General features: G+C 39.2%; 1 protein-coding gene across 3 annotated transcripts in view; it reads right to left on the reverse strand.

Moving 5' to 3' along the window:
• Positions 1–17,130, reverse strand: part of CNTN5 (contactin 5) — a 987,313-nt gene that overhangs the window by 730,118 nt on the left and 240,065 nt on the right. For 2 of the 3 annotated variants that reach the window (XM_034758905.1, XM_034758907.1), the window contains exon 2: positions 9,595–9,702. The exons of the other annotated variant lie outside the window; for it this stretch is intronic. The gene's annotated coding sequence lies outside the window, so the exon portion shown is untranslated. The remainder of the gene's footprint in view (positions 1–9,594; positions 9,703–17,130) is intronic. 3 annotated transcript variants of the gene reach the window in all.

Raw genomic sequence — 17,130 nt, forward strand, 5'->3', positions numbered from 1 at the left:
GCTGTGACTTTGCAGTGGTATGGCTTGTGTGAATTGGTCTAGGCTAAGGTTGATGGAAGGAAATTGTTGAAATAATGGTGGAATTCCTCAAGGGCTTCTTTGGAATTCCACCATGATTTCAACAATTTCCATCCCACCATCAACCTCAGTCTAGACCAATCCACACAAGCAGTCCATTTCCTGGACACTACTATTTCCCCATGTTAAGTATCCTCACACCTTTTTGTCAACTGTCTGAAATGGGCCATCTTGATTATCACTACAAAAGTTTCTTTTTTCTCCTGCTGAAAATTGCTCATCTTAATTAATTAGCCTCTTAGAGTTGATATGGCTACTTCCACCTTTTCATGTTCTGTATGTATATATAGCTCCTTACTATATATTCCATTCTATGCATCTGAAGAAGTGGGCTGTAGCCCACAAAAGCTTATGCTTAAATAAATTTGTTAGTCTCTAAGGTGCCACAAGTACTCCTGTTCTTTTTGCAGATACAGACTAATGGCTGCTATTCTGAAAAGTATTTTCTGTCACCATCCTTTTGGTCTGTTGGCTTCAATGACAGAGAATGGCATGTATTTTCTAATAATGACAATTTCTTAAATTTTTCATTATTCCCACCCTTTCGTTCAGCAGTGTTTATATCTACCTACTTTTCAAGTGGTGTGGTGTGATGTGATTACCTCTCTAAAGGAGATATTCTAAAGGAATACGAGAAACATTAGAACCTGCAGACATTTAAAAGAGACTTTTTAAAGTCTTTTTAATCTCAAAAAGTACTTGGCTCAATTTCATCACAGTTTTCATGATGTGTTCTAGCTGTCAATGAAATGTAGCCCTATACATTTTATAGAATATTTATAAGAAGGATTTTTTTCATTACTGATTCATTAAAATCCAACATAGAATGGAACCATATTTACCATGGAGTTACTATATAAATCTACAACCTCTACACAGAAAGCCAAACAAACACACTTGCAGAATTCCAACTGGAAGGCTGTTCTGATAGCTACAAAAATAGCTCTCTACCATGTGAGTTAAATGAAGAACTCTGTTAAGTATTAGCTAGAGAAGGCCCCTTATTTTTATTTTATTTTTTTTCTAAGCAGCTGCCAAACAATAGAGGGCAACATACTCCCACACACACTGCTCTCACTGAAGGAAAGGATTTATCAGATGAGCAAGTGAAGAAACTCCCACACACATTATTAATAATTCTATTTAAGAAATTGATATTCGTGATAGAAGGATCAGGCACTATAAAAACTACTAATAACTTTGTTGAATCCCATTTTTTTTTCTTCAAATTTAGCAGGGACATAAATTTTCAAAGAAGTTTATCTATGTGGAAAATGTAAACAGTTAGTAACAAATCATTTTGAGCCTAGAGGAAGACACAGAAACATTAAGATAAGCTCAACAATTCAAATCCAGGTGAAACCTTAATGATCTGTAACTCCTAAGATTTGGTTAATTTTCTTCACCCTTTGCAAAAGCTTTGCCTTTGACAGTAAATCTTGCAATTTTTAGGCCAAATGAATTTTCCAAGCCAAAGTGAAAGGGTTGCTATTACGGAGTTTTAGAATGTAAGCTAGTGAAACCTTAACTATAGAGCAGCTACTGCCTCTCCATACCAATAATAAAACCTTTTAACTATGACATTTATTCGTTGTATATTATATATTGTATATAAAGCAATCTTCCCCGTACCATCTTTTGAAAAGCCTTGAACCAGAACTGATTGCCAGATAACATAGGTGGACTATTTCCTTATTTGTACTATTCAAGCTGATGTGGAGTCAGCTAATGAAGTTGATTCCTAAAGCATTTTAGTGCCCCTTAACGTCTGTAAAAATAGACTAGAACTCCTTCTTGGAATTTGTGCATTCAAATAAAATCTCTGCTAAAGAAAAGCCTGCAGATATTCTTATACACTGAGTGATGAGGTTAATACAATGTTGTGAAATTGGGACTTCTCTCTAAGAAACACACTCTAAAAGACAATTTCCCTCTACCCCAAAACAAAATAAATTGCTGAAACAAAGAGAAATGTCATTTCAGTGCAACTCCCAAGAATTCTAAGTCAAGAACAGCTGTGAAAATTGAAATGCAGGTGCTGAGTTCAAGAAAAACAAGAATCCTTTGGGGCTGGGGCTATATTGTAGGGCTTGTCTACATGGCCCTATAGTTTGGACTATAAGGGTGTGAATTGCAATGTGCAATGAAGTGCTGCACTGTATCTCCCCCATATGGATGCTGCTAGCACAAACTAAAAGGTACCTAGTTCATGTCGCCTACAGGACTATGTTAATGCAAACAAGGTACCTTTCAGTTTGCACTAGCAGCAGCCACACCGGGGAGTTACTGTGCAGCACTTCAATGTGCACACACCCTTAGTCTGTACTACAAGGCCCTGTAGACACTGGTCCCCTGGGTGACCTTGGGCAAATCACGTGGGCCCAGATAATTAAATGTTCATCATCACCCACAACTGGAACCAGATTTTAAGAAGAGCTCAGCAGCGCTTATGGTCACTTTTCCAGAGCGCAATACCCATCCTGCCCTTTTTTGAAAATCTGGTGATTTATTTGAGTGCTTAAATGGAAGCTGGGCAATTTTTGAAAGTCTAGCCATTAATTCCTCTGTTCCTTAGTGCCCTAGCTGTAATTCCTTTCCCCTGCCCTTTTTGTGTCTTGTTCATTTAGTTTCAGAGGGGTAGCCGTGTTAGTCTGGCTCTGTAAAAAGCAACAGAGAGTCCTGTGGCACCTTTAAGACTAACAGATGTATTGGAGCATAAGCTTTCATGGGTGAATGCCCACTTCGTCGACTCTCTGTTGCTTTCATTTAGTTTATTATTATCACCCGGGGGCATGAGTTTTCCCTTATTATGTATTTATAGCACCTGACACAAGGGGGCACCAATCCATAATTTAATACCAAAATATAAACAACAATATGGGATTCATGAGTAAGATAAAGTAGCATTAACGGCTGTATTTGAAATTTAAAACAAACAACTTGAAAACAGAGATTCTGCCAGGAAAGCAATACATCTGTTCAAAAATCACAGTAGGTATATTTAAAATTTAGATTACACCTTAAAGTACCTTTATCCTCAATATCAATCAAGCTTCATACGTGCTGGTAGTTGCCATCTTCTAATACACATATCAGTATAAATATATCAGGATTTTGGGATAAGTACATTAGGATCGCCATACATACCCAAAGATTAATCTCTGTGTTAGACCTCAGGGGCACTGCTATGGCCTGCCTCTGGGTCATGTGTATGTGCTTGAATCTAGAATGGACTGTGGGATGCTCCAGAACTCAATCACAAGCTCCATTGCGTATTAGATCTTACGTAAGGTAACAAAGAACTAGCAACCATTATCTGGAACATCAGAAATCACAATAGGATGAATGATACAGTTGTCTGAAATCCACATCAATTACTCTGCAGCATTAAGACAGAATGAGATTTCAGTGATTAAATTGCTGCTCTTTCAGTGAGGGGATAAAATTAACATAATTTAATCTTAAAACAAACAGTTCATATAATTAAATCCATGAATCAAATTACTTCCTTAAACTTTTAAATCCTGGGAACACCGAAGGCCGGCAATGCCCATGCTCTATGGAAAGTTATTCAGTCTGGTTTGGATTTCAACATAGTCTATTTACACAGACTATATATTCACAATTCGTATATCTTCAGCACATCTGGACCTTTTAATTTGCTTGCATGTCTGTGAAAAGCTCTCTCTTGCCAGTCTTGTAAAATATGACAGCCTGACATTTTCTTTAATTACAAATCCTGATGTGTTTAATAGCACAAAATTGGCCTCCAATTTGACAACTCTCTCTTTTAAAATCAATGGTTAGACTCTAGGGCACCAGCTTGGTCATCAAGATCAATATTAGAAAAAATATAGCTTGTCAAGACCTCTTGGCCTTTTATTGATTCAAATAGGGAACTGCTAGCAGATTGAATAATGATATTACAGCTCTGTCCCAACAAACAGAGTTCTATTTCATTGATTTCAGTATAGGCAGACAAATAACACTAGCCCAGTTATCCTAGACACGGTAGCAAAAGCTGGTTGAGAGTGTCCAAGGGAAAAGAAAAAGACCATGAAATTTTATTCATGTTTGGAAGATTATAAGATGCTCAGCATGAAAACTGCCAAATGAAGAATTGCACTTCCATTTCTTCCAAAAAACAATTTACACCTCATTTGCTAACCAGCGCAGAGAGAATGTATGTGTTTGCGGTTTTCTTTCCCACCCCTGAAACACTGTGAGTGTTTATTTGTTAAACACACAGCTGCTTTAAAGGATCGCGTCTTTCCTGTGAAACCCAATCTATGCTGGGAAACCCTCCCCACTCCTAAGGCTGAGGCGCCAGGAATAGCTGTGGGAAGGGAAGTTCCTGGCAGCGCAGCTTCAGTGAGGCCATACTTACAGGGAACTGGTGGAAACAGGGCCTCCACACTAGTGACTCTCTTAGGGTATTAGAGAGACAAGGTGGGTGAGGTAATATCTTTTGTTGGATCAAAGTCTGTTGGTGAGAGAGACAAGCTTTTCAGCCACACAGAGCTCTTCTTCAAGTGTATGGCTCGAAAGCTTGTCTTTTTCACCAACAGAAGTTGGTCCATTAAAAGATATTACTTCACCCACCTTGTCTCTCTAATATCCTGGGACTGACACGGCTACAACTACACTCTCTTAGGCAGGGCCGATGCTTCCACTAGGTGACCCTCGGCGGTCGCCTAGGGCGGCAGGATTTGAGGGGCGGCATTTTGCCGCCCTTGGTGGAAATTTGGCGGCGGGGGGTCCTTCCGCTCCGGGTCTTTGGCGGAAATTCAGCGGTGGGTCCTTCACTCGCTCTGGGACCCGCCGCCGGAGTGCCCCAAAGACACGGAGCAGAAAGACCCCCGCTGCCGAAGACCGCAGGCCCCCTGAATGCTCAGAGGAGGAGCGCTGCTGCCTAGGGCGGCAAAAACCCTGGTGCCGCTCCTGCTCTTAGGGCATGTCTACTCTGCAATTAAAAACCCACAGCTGGCCTGTACTAGCTGACTTGGACTCAGGCTGCAGGGCTCAGGGGTCAGTCTGGGGTCAGACTGTAGCCCGAGCTCTCGGACCCTCCCACTTGCAGGGTCCTAAAGCCCAGGTTCCAGCCTGAGTCTGTAAGTCTACACTACACACAGCTCCACTGCCTGAGCTCCACAAGCCAGAGTAGCTGGCACAGGCCAGCCATGGGTGTCTAATTGCAGTGTAGACATACCCCTAGGGGCAACATACACTCTGCTTCTTCCACAAACCCCACTTTTGTAATTGAAACGCTCTCCATCCTGCCCCTTCTGTGGGTTTTGTAGTGGGACAGCTATCTGGCCCTGAGCATTAGTTTTATGCAGAGATATATAACAGGTTTTTGCGGTTCAAGACATTGTCCAAAATTTTTGAGTAATCACAGAATTAGGGGATAAACCAACTGTACAGTAGGCATAAGGTATAAAATCAAATTAGCAAACTCTCCTACAAAGCCTCCTCATAGAACTGGAAATGTCAAGTACTGTCCAGACACTATAGGCTTACGCAAATAAAGCCGTGTCATTTCAATCCATCCCTGGGAAATTTCAACTACAACCTTTAGCTATTTGTAAATAACCAAAGGGTTTATGGAACCTGGGAAAGTTTGAGTTTTTCAATATTTTTAGGACTTGAAAATAAAAGTTTTCCCTTAGGAGAGATTATTGTACTTTAAACAGCTCATATGCCCATTATACAAATTAAAAAGGAATTGGCGAATGCCAGGTAACGGTGGCTCATTTAAAAAAATATTAACTTTGTTCCCTGCGGAAAAAAATATATACTTAAGCATCATTCCTTTTCCCTGGTCTTGTTGCCCTAAATCTTTTCCTTCTTCCTTTGGTACTAAGATGACTGGCACTTTAAGAGACTGGATGTCACAGTTCTGGGCAACTGCACCCCTATTCCCCTTCTGTGGTCCCCCAAGGGCATCCATTTTAGGCTTCTGGCTCCCAGCCATCACCTCTCTTGGGTGGAGATCCCTATCTCACTCCCTCTTGACTGGGGATTTTAAGGCTACACCGTTCACCGCCTTTCACTGTGATAGCTCCAACAGGCCAGACTGCCTGAAAGGCCAGCACTTGTGCTGTGCTTTCTTTTTGAGGGCTCTGACCAGTGTATTGCCCACAGTTATAAGCTGCCACACAGCTCCGTCTAAGCAACCGCTTTTATTCTCAAGGTAAAATCATTACACAGAAAACATTAAACAGTTAAAGAATCTAGCATGCTTACCAGAGGTCACAACCAACTCCAGCCTAGTGCTCCGATAGGTTTTTCTCCTGCTTATAATTTCATCTCTTTTAGATCCAGAACCAGCACAGAGAGTGGGCAGATTAGCCATTTCTTTATATAACTCAGGCCTTTCATCTTGGCCTTCTGTAACAAATGATCAGCAGACAATGACCCTGTCTTCAGGGCATAGCTTCAAAAGACTGGGGTTTTCCAATACCAGAGTTTGGGAATTTGCATTAATCTCTCCCTAAGGATTCCCCAGGAAATCCACTTAACACTTATAATCTCAAAAGTCCATACCTGTCTGGCACATTTTCAGTACAGTCTTTTGAACTCCCAGGTTTTACATCCATCACATCTGCCCTCTAGAGAGCAATCCCAGCCCACAATAATACATAAACTTAATACCCTAAGGTCTTTCAAGGATGTTGCAGGAATTGCCATATCTGTCACACTGGATGTATTTTGTTAATATTTTGAGTTGATGAGCATGTGCAATGCTGTAATTTAGCAGTTATCATTGAGACCAGAAATATAAATTTGACTATGAAATACTGGGAAATTGTTGTATTTAGTGAGGAGATGTTGCAACAAAGGATATGGAAAGGAGAGGAGGAAATTCTGTCGCAACAGGGATATGGAAAGGAGAGGAGAACAAGGCCCAGAAATTGGCTTTTCCAAGAGACAAAATCCTTCAGGTTCAGTAATTGATTCTATTCAGTAGAGCTTGCTTTTTTTAAAATAAATTCCCACCAATTCCACACCATTGACATTGAAGGATTAAGGGGTATAAATCCAACTAATTAAATCTCCTCCCCTCCGTTATTTCTTTAAGCAAACAGAAAACTGTTATGGGAGATGGCTTTCTTTTCTCTCTTCTCTCCTAATGGCAAGCAAAATAGAGAGAGCAACACAGGGGGGGTGAGAAGGAAAGGAGAGAGCCTGGTAGCATCCTGCTCCTTCACTACAACATTGTCAACGGAAGCCAGTGGAGTGAGATGCTGGTGGGCCTCTCCAACCTCTAAGCAAGCTCCTCCCTCCACTGGGATTATAGAGCAGGACTGAGATTGGAAAATTCCCACAGGCTGCCTTTACAGTCCTTTTAGGGGGAAGAATTAAGATAGCCCCTGAGCCTGAGTGCAGAAGTAGCCTCTGTGTGGAACTCGACCCTCTTCTCTAGAGTACCCTGTATTTAATGGCCCATGGAACGGCATGACTCTGATTATCCTGTGATGCCATTTTACTATGATGCTGATTAGATATGGTAATATGTACTTGAAGTACAGATACACATTATGACATCTTTCCTGTACTCAGCTGTACTATTGGTGACTGTTTTGACACTTTACTGTTTTATTTGTTCAATAAAACCAACACATTTACTAGAACTCAGAGCTTCCAAGACTCACTCCTTCCTGAAGAGCAATTTGTATTTCTTTACTTAATTAGCCAACTTTATGATACAGTATCTGATTTAACATAGCTTGTGCTTATCTAATCAACTGCTTTGCTTAACGAAGTAGCAAATAACAATATGACTTTCCTTCTACTCTTTAAACGAACACAGGTTGTCATGCCCCCAGCTCCCAAATCTAGCAATTACAGTTCCTAGATGGACACAATAGTGTATGATCAATTAGCAACTCTCTTGGTCTCTTCCCATCTCTTTGTTAGAGCTGACTGTACTCCTCAGGGCTTCATCTATCTCACTCTCCACTCTGTGGCCTCCATCACAATTTAAAAATGCATTATTTGTAGTGTGGAAGACTCCTAGAGGCCCCAGTCAGTTATCAAGAAATGCGAACACATCATGAAAGGCTGCCAACTCATATATTTTCCTTTATTCAAAATGGCCACCAATCTCCTATTACTGTCATTGAGGCAGAAGTCAGAAAGATGACTGCCATTTCCTTACAGCTTGTCTATATGGAAGTGAGGTTGCCCTTCACAAAATTGGCCACAATGGTTTTCAGTGAGATTGAAGCCAGACCTATAGGCAAAATGGCTGCCACTCTATAGTTCGGGGGGGCTGGACAGGACACAGGGACTGTGAGGAGTAGCAGAGACACTGTGAAAGGTGAATGGGGAGAAAGAATGGGAACCGGAGACAGATTTAGGTATTGCAGGGGAAAAGGGTGCAGGGTGATATGGGGGAGCAGGAGGAAGGCAAAGGACAGTGATGGGAGTGGGAGCTAAAAAGGACAGAATGAGAGCATCCCCAGCTGGGGGTGAGTAAGTGGGTAAGGGAAGTCGTCTCTGAGCAACCAGTGTTGCCAACTCTCACATTTTACTTTTTACTTGATCAAAAGTCATGGGATTTTGGCATTATCTGGAAGAGCTGTTGTGATGATGAGAGGAGCTCCTCCAATCCCATGATTTTCAGGGATGGGCAAAGGTCTGTGTGAGAACCTGGGGGCTAAGGACACAGACTTGCCCTGCCACAGAGTCCTGCCTTCAGGTATGTACCTTAACAGAGAGACGGCAGCGGGAGGCAGAGAAGTATTGCTGCAGCATCAAGACAGTAGCAGAAAATGGATGGCAGTTCCCCTATGATGGGGTGAGGAGAGGAAATGTGGAGTCTCCATCTGAGCAGCCCGGGAGAGTTGTGCATGTCTGTGGACATTAATAGTTGACCTTTCAATCTGAAATTTTCACACACATTGAAAGTGAAAAAGAGGGGAGTTTAAAAAGATTAAAAATCATGTTTTTTTGGGCTAATCTCTTGATTTTGAGGGGTTCTGAGTCATTATTTTTGATCACTTGAGGTTGGAAATAGTATGCTAGGCACTGTACAATCAAACACAATGCAGACAGTCCCTGCACCAGAAATCTTAATCTGGGATTTTGACAAGACAATGGATAAAATGCTTCTAAGACCCAGTTCCCTCCTCCTCTCTGCTTTTAGACCATATGGACAAGGCACTAGACACCCCCATTCTGCTCCTGGCTCAACAATGCTCCAAAATTCATCCTTCTCTTCTTAATTCTCACTGCCCCACCCTGCATTTTTCTAAGAGGCTCTTGTGTGCATTTTGATCCATTTCTCAGATTTATCTCCCTTTCTCTGGCTCTTTCTTCTATGAGTTGTCTCTGTTCTTTGCTCCCAGCCAACTTGTCTGTTCCTTAGGACCAATTATTTCTTTTTTGACCCAAGTGTCTGCATCTAATTCCACTTTATGTTGCTTTCTTCTCCAGCGCTCTTCAATATACATTTCCCTTAATCTCATCCTTAAAATGTTCCAGATTTCCTTTTCCTCTAGTGCTGCTCACTTATGGGTGACAGAAGACAGCAAATTAGTCATGGATTTGCTATGAGACGTTTCAGAAATGAAGATTTCAACTCAGTATCGGAGAAATATAGACACGATGAAGGGAGTTCTGAAAAGAGCAACAAAAGTGATTAAGGATTGAAGGAACAGACTCGGGAAGAAAACTTTCCAAAAATGTTTTAAGTCTCATTCACTGGAGTAAAGATGTTGACTTTATTACTCTGGACCTACACCAATGTAAATGAGCAGAGACTGAGGCCCGCTAAAAGATAACTATGGGGTTAGGGCTGTGATAATCATCTAAAAATACTCAAAGGGCATACATACTGGAGGGATAATTACGGTAAATTATTTAGTGTTATACAAGATAGTATAAAATGGGAGTAATAGGATGAAATTAAGAAAAGTAAAATGTAGGTTGAATATTATGGAACAAATCTTCCCAAGTATGTACTCTATTACGTTATGGAATAATCAGTCATCCGTGGGAAGTGAAGGAAGATCTGTCCCTTGAGATATTTAAAACTTTGCTAGACACAGCTCTACAATATAAAGAATTTTCCTACAGTGACAGGTCAATCAGTTAAATGGCCTCCTAGTAAAATATCCAGCAGTTTGGTCTAGGAAAACAAGCATGGAACTTCGACTTCGTCTACACTAGGAAAATGGGGTAGTTAACGCATTAACAGGTTTTTAAACTTCCACTTAGCATCTCTTGTAGACAAAGGCAGTGGTTTTAAAAACATTTTAGCCAGTCAAGATCAACCTTAGAACTCCAAACCCAGCTAACATATCTTTAAACACTATTGTCTTTGTCTACACTAGGTGCTAATTGGGGTTTAAAATAGTTAATTAACACATATTAGCTAATATGGTTGCTTAACATACCTCATTTTCCTACTCTATAAAAGGGGTCAGATTCTCCACTGACTTACACCACATATTATTTACATCTGTACAAAGGACCACCAGTCTGATTTGATGGTGTATTACAACCAGTTCTCAAGTTTTTGCACTAGGAATGCAGTTCTGAATCAGTCTCCTAAATTCTAATGCTACTGATATGTGCAGCTTTCCCCAGGGCTCACTTCCATCAGCTAACACATGTCAAAACACAACGTGCCCTGTCTATACTACAGTTTTAAAACATGTCTGTTAAAACATTTTAGGTAACAAATTTTAAAAACACACCTTTACTCTAGGCCTTTATTTATTTCAGTTTCCTCATATCAAAAAATAGAGAACACCTATGCCAGAGGGGTGCTGTAAATGATTAGATAAATTGGTTAGCTTTTCTATAGTGTTTTAAATCTTCAAGTGCTGTACAAATATTAAGCATTTATTATTACTTAGCTAATAGGCCTATTCATCTCTAATGTCTATAATCTTACACTGGCTCTACCACCGCAGTAGTGTCTACTGATACTTATTTCCATTTCCTTTCCATGTCCAGCATCATTTTACCTGCCACATTGCATCTTAGTAGCTCCTTCTTACCACCATTCCTTGCAAAGCCTTAGAGGGGGAAAAAGCATTGAGTAGATCTTGAAAGACAAAGAGTGGGTTCAATAGGAGATCTTCAATAAATGATCACCACGCCGGTCTGCCATTCCTTAAAATCTGTTCCTAAAGTTCCAATTGACAAACTGGGGGTCAAAATTAGGGTTGTGTGAAATTCAAAAGGATTATTTTAGGGTATTTCAAATAAAAATATTGGGTGTTAAATTCTGGATTTTACACCTCCTCACATTTTGCTATGTGAAATGTCAACAAAATGTACAATTCTTCTCATAATATCACAAAAAATATGACCTTCCATAGCTTTCAGTAGAAATGCATACTCACTTGAAAATGGATGTTTTGCATTTTGTCATCAATATTTTGTCCCCCCTCTAGTTTGAATGAAGAATGCTCCATAATACTAGGCTAGAAACGATGTTTAAAGAGTAGTAATTGCCTTAACATTAACAATAGCATTTATGCTGTTTGCACAATCACAGCCCAATTCAGAACACATGTATTGCCATTTATTTCCATTCTCTCGTCTCACCTGCCTTTTTCTTAGTATGAATAAATCATTAGAACAGATGGGAGAAGATTATCAATAAAAGGCGTTGTTAGCCTCAGTGTAAATCCACTATACTCAGTCAAAATGCATTGCTTAGCCACTTGCTCATATTTTACGCTCAAAACAACCCTTTCCTGCCTTAGGAAAGCATCTTGTTAGAATTGCTAAGTAAATTATTTTAAAATTTAGCCAAAAGAACTGTTTGGAGACTGTTTGCTTGTTCTTGGACAAACATATTTTCAGTTCAATCATTAATTAATTACCACTTTAATGCTCCAGTGACATTGTTCTTTTGTCTGCAGAGATATAGACTACACATATGTACACATAATAAATTAAAGAAAACAACAGTATATTATATTATTTTACATCTTGTGCTGGGGGAACAGGGTACAACTTACTCTCTGAGGCAGTCTATTCTATACAAATAGAGTAGTATTAAAATGTGGTAAAGCTATTTATCAAATATCTTACAGTCACAGGATTGCTTATCAACTGCAGATGGTCTGGGCTTGTACTTTTATGATAGTTTAAAATCCTTTCAGATCAACAAAATGCAAGACTGTACCAGAATATTTCCTGTAATCCTTTACTCATGCAAGTAGTCCCATTAGTACTACTATTCATATAAGTAAGGATTATGCAAGCTTGGACCCCACATTTTCTCAGTATAAGTCACATATCCCCTGCAATGATACACAAAAGATTTTCAATATGCACCCTGAAGTACTTAAGCATTTAAAGGGACAATATCAATGTGAAATACAATTTTTTAATAAATGTCTTTACTTGTATTACTATTGTTGTTAGATTTATTTTTTATCCTTTGTGCTGTTTGCTTAAAATAAGCATTTATCTCAGGCTGGACTATGAGACGAGGCTGGTCAGTTGCATTTTGGTTGGTAATCAGTTTTATCGTTCTGTCTAGGTCCTTATAAGACCTTAAGAACATAAGAATGGCCATACTGGGTCAGACCAAAGGTCCATGTAGCCCAGTATCCTATCTTCTGACAGTGGGCAATGCCGCCACCACCACAATAATAACCGAGCATCCCACAAACATCTGAGAGTTTGTTTTCACAACACTGCTGTGAAGTAGGGATGTATCACTCTCCCCATTTTATACTGCATGCACACTTGCATAATAATTCAGTGTTTGGGGTTTCGATGTTGCAAACAAATGTTTAAGTAAAAATCTTGTGGTGGAAACAAAATATTTCTAAATCCATTGCCTTCTTTTGGCTAAAAGAAAATAAGCGGTTTTCTTTTCCCCAATCTGTATTTTGCAAATATTTAGTTCATAAACTCTGTAACCAAACTTTAACCAGGATTTATGCTATTACAATATATTTTAAAAAAATAATAAAATAACATTCTGGTACATTAACAATGTTTTAATGGAACTTTATAAAACCCTTCAAAGTCAATTTAGTAATGATCAAAGTGAGAGATTTGACAGACCTGGAGCCTCAAATGACAAAAATCCTAAGTAGCATGTTTCATTACTCATAAAACAAAGTATAATATGTGCATTGGCCCCACTGTCCTGGGCTCTACTGTCTGAAATTACACTGATGTATATTTTGGGCGAAAAACATACAATGAGGAAGTCAATTATCTCACAGTATACCAAACAACAGTGGGGACTATTTGTGACCAGAACATACCATAAAAGTGAAGAGCTCTATTAATAGGTTAAATGGCTAGTTGTTTTAGTTATTACAGTAACAGACTTCACTGTGATGTAATGCAGAGTAAATCCCTGACTGTTTCAAAGGGCTTCTTTGCAGATTCATAGATTTTAAGGCAAGAAGGAACCATTAGATAATCTTATCTGACCACCTGCATAACTCAAGTCACATACTTTTATCCAGTTATTCCTTGCTTGACCCCAATAATTCATGTTTCACTAAAGCATATCTTCTAGAAAGATATCCACTGTCAAGCTAAAGACTTTAAGAGATGAACAATCCACCATCCACCGCCTCCTTTGTAGTTTGTTCCAATGACTAATCAGCCTCACTGTTAACAATTTGTTCCCTATTTCTAATTTGAATTTGTATGACTTCAATTTCCAGCCATTGGTTCTTATTATGCCTTCCTCCGCTAAATTAAACAGCCCTTTAGTACCCAGTATTTTCTTCCCGCGAAGATACTATTCTAAGAGGAGTTGAGAAATTTACTTGGTTAAGTTGCACCAAGAGTTTTCTAATACACTGTAAATATGTTTTAATGATAATATAATCTTCCACAAAATGCTTATGAGTATCAAACAATTACTTACAGCTACTGAATCAACTAATTACGCATAATCATTTGGCTCATTTGCTTATATATTAGTGATAGTGTTTTCAGAAGGAATGTAAAAAGAAAAGACATTTCATCTGTTTGTTTATTTTAACCATTCAGGTATTCGTCTCTGCAGTGCAATACCGGTGAGGGAGAGCACACACATTAAAATGAAAAAGTGAGAGAGAGACAAAAAAAATTGCAGAGTTTGCGATCACCTGTAACACAATATTTTAATGTTCAAAAGGTGTGGATGAACTGAAACTGGTCTAATAAATAGGCATCCATACCACAAAATCTTGTATTTGGCACCATTTGGGGCAGCATTAGCAGGGGAACCATAGGGCAATTTATGTGCTAAAGTTAGGTGTTGCTTAAGTGTTTTGCTGGATCAGGGCGTTGAAGCCATGAACATGTTTTGAGTTAAATGTGTGACATAACTAATTTTATTTCAAATGCCTGTTTTCACACAGAAAAGGATATTAATATTGAAAAGGGATACAATCAACTTGAAAAACATCACACACCTGTCTGGGAAAGCAAAGTTACCTCCTATTGTTTTCAAGTCAGACCTAAAATGTCTATAGTTGAAATAAATTAGTAAAAAAATTATCTATTTAAAAAAAATGTTTCTTTTGGGCATCTGACAGTACTTTATGTATTGTCTGTGACTACCTGATTTATAGTTGCATTTCCTGTCTTGTACACTAGCATGGAGATATCATTGTCATACACTGCTCCAAGGAGGGGAGAGCTTATATACATGCTCTCCTTCATGCCCTACGGAAAAGTGTTTCTACTATAACACTGTAGCAGAGATGCATCTCTTTTAAGATTTTGGGACCAAGAGAATGACCCCTTTTTCTGATGACCCCTGAATGGTGCTGGAGAGCCATAAAGGTGTGGACAGCTGGGGAACCTGCTCCCCTTTTTTAATCCTCATACCTCTACATGCACCAGGGAATCACTGGGAGCATAGGAGTGGCTGGGAGTCCCCTCACTTTCTAGCCCCTACATGGAGCTCAGGAGTAGAACTTGTTGGGAAATGGTCTTCCCGTCCCAAATTAGGATGACAAGTCAAAAATCTTGTACACTTTTTTGTGAACTAATAATCTGGAAAAAAATGGTTTGGGCCCATCAAAACATTTCATTTTTTATCATTTCAAAATGTCTCATTTCATTTTCAATCTTTCACATTTTACCATAATCAGCTTACATTTCAAAACTAAATGTTGTTTTGAACTGAAGAACTGAATTTCTGGGCTTGAAAATGTCCAAACAGGGCAGTTCAACAAAAAAACAAAAAAAAAAACACTTTTTTTTTCCAAACAAGAAATATATCAAAACCAACCCTTTCTAGCAAATAGTTTCAGTTTTGACAAATCAGCATTTTCAATGAAAAAAATGTTTAATAAAAAAATTCCTGAGCAGCCCTGAATCAATGAATAAAACCTGGGATCAGGAAGGCCTATTTTTCTCACAGAATCTGCCTGGGGCTAGTGGACTATATGAACCTGTGAGCCAAGAAAGCCCTCCCCCCAACCCCCCCAAAAAAACCCAACAAAACCCTAGGCAGGAGGCTAGAGAGGAGCAGGACCAACAGGACAGGCAGTTTCTTCACTCTCTGGGCTCTCTCTTTAGGTCGCAGAGATGGCGTTAGAAGTAGCCTATGGCGCTACTGCAGAGTCCAGCAGGCAGGTAGGAGAGTACAGAAGTGGGGGAAGTAGCCCATTCTAAGCACATCTGGTGGAGTTTCCACTGGGTTTGCCAATCCTTCTTGCTGAAAAGATGAGCTATCAAGTCCAGAGCAGAAAAAAAAGCTTTATTTAAACTCTTTTACAAATGGAATGCTTACAAAGATTTCAATGTGTGCTGTCCAAAGGATGTTCCTCTATCAGATACCTGAATCATTAGAAGTTAATGTTAAAAAAATAAAATGCTAAATTAACAGTGTCCCATTAAGTGTGTTTGTGTTGAATCATATAAGGCTGCTACTACATTCTCTCTGTTGTAATGTTCAAAGTTTTCCTAGCAGGTTTGTGAGCTCTGACTGTAGTTAATTATATGCCAGCAGCTTTAAGTCTACATTTGATGGGAATGCATGAAATTACCTGCTATAATGTGTGCTCTCATGTGTATCTGGATGCTGAGATGTGTCAAAAACACTGATTTGTGATAATCATGCACACTGATTTATGATCATCAGTTTCTAATAAGCAGAGGTCTTTCTATCTTCCTTAACAAACATTGGCCTATCTTACTTAGGGAAAGTTTTATTCAAAGAGTTGCCTGAGTGATATGAGAAGATCCAAAAAGCTATAGGTGTCTGCCTTAGTGGATGTTTCAGCAAATTGCTTTCCTGATATAGCTTAGTTAGGATTTATCAGCTTTGATGAAGAAGTAGATTTTGAAAGGAGCACAAGAGAGTTCAGGGGCATTTTTGTTTATTAGTAATTGCTTTGAAAAACTAATTTGGAATATATTTACAGGTTTTATCTCTGAATTGTGGAGTACTCCAGTGTACCACAATGCCCCAAAGACGTATGCCTGGGAATCAACATGAGTATGATTGTTCATGAAATAAAGTTATCCAACAAGTCAAATGAGGTCTATTAAGTTAACATATAACTTCAGGAGACATGCCAATGAAACAATGGATGTTGGTAAAGGAGGCTGGGTGGAGGAAGGATCAGATTTAAATTTGATTTTGCAAAGCCACTCTCAAATTTTTTTTAAACCAAACCCAAGGGTACATCAGATTCAGGTTTCATGTTACCTGAACCTTTAGGATTCAAAGGGGAGAAGGGGAAAAGGAAGAGATCTGCAATGGATAAGGGAAATAATGATTCTACTGAAGATACAGGGTCAGCAGACTGTCTCAGTCTGAAATACCGGCGTGGTCTTAATGATCTAAAAATCAGTATCGTCACATGCTAGGTGGAGAACAACTGGATTTTTATTACTTTAGGCTGCCCCTATCACTCCAAACCTCAAAGTTTAAAGGAACAAGGGGATACTGTGATGACAGGAATGCATTTGATTTCTGAGTTGGCCAGGTAGTGCCACAACCTATAATTTCCAATGGAAATTATGGCTTGCGGCAACAGTGGAAATATTGACTATGACTGAAACCTTTCAATAACAGGCAATATTCCCATTACAGGGTAGTTGTGTCCTATG

Source organism: Trachemys scripta, chromosome 1, assembly GCF_013100865.1.
Source record: "Trachemys scripta elegans isolate TJP31775 chromosome 1, CAS_Tse_1.0, whole genome shotgun sequence".
Classification (NCBI taxonomy): domain Eukaryota; kingdom Metazoa; phylum Chordata; order Testudines; family Emydidae; genus Trachemys; species Trachemys scripta.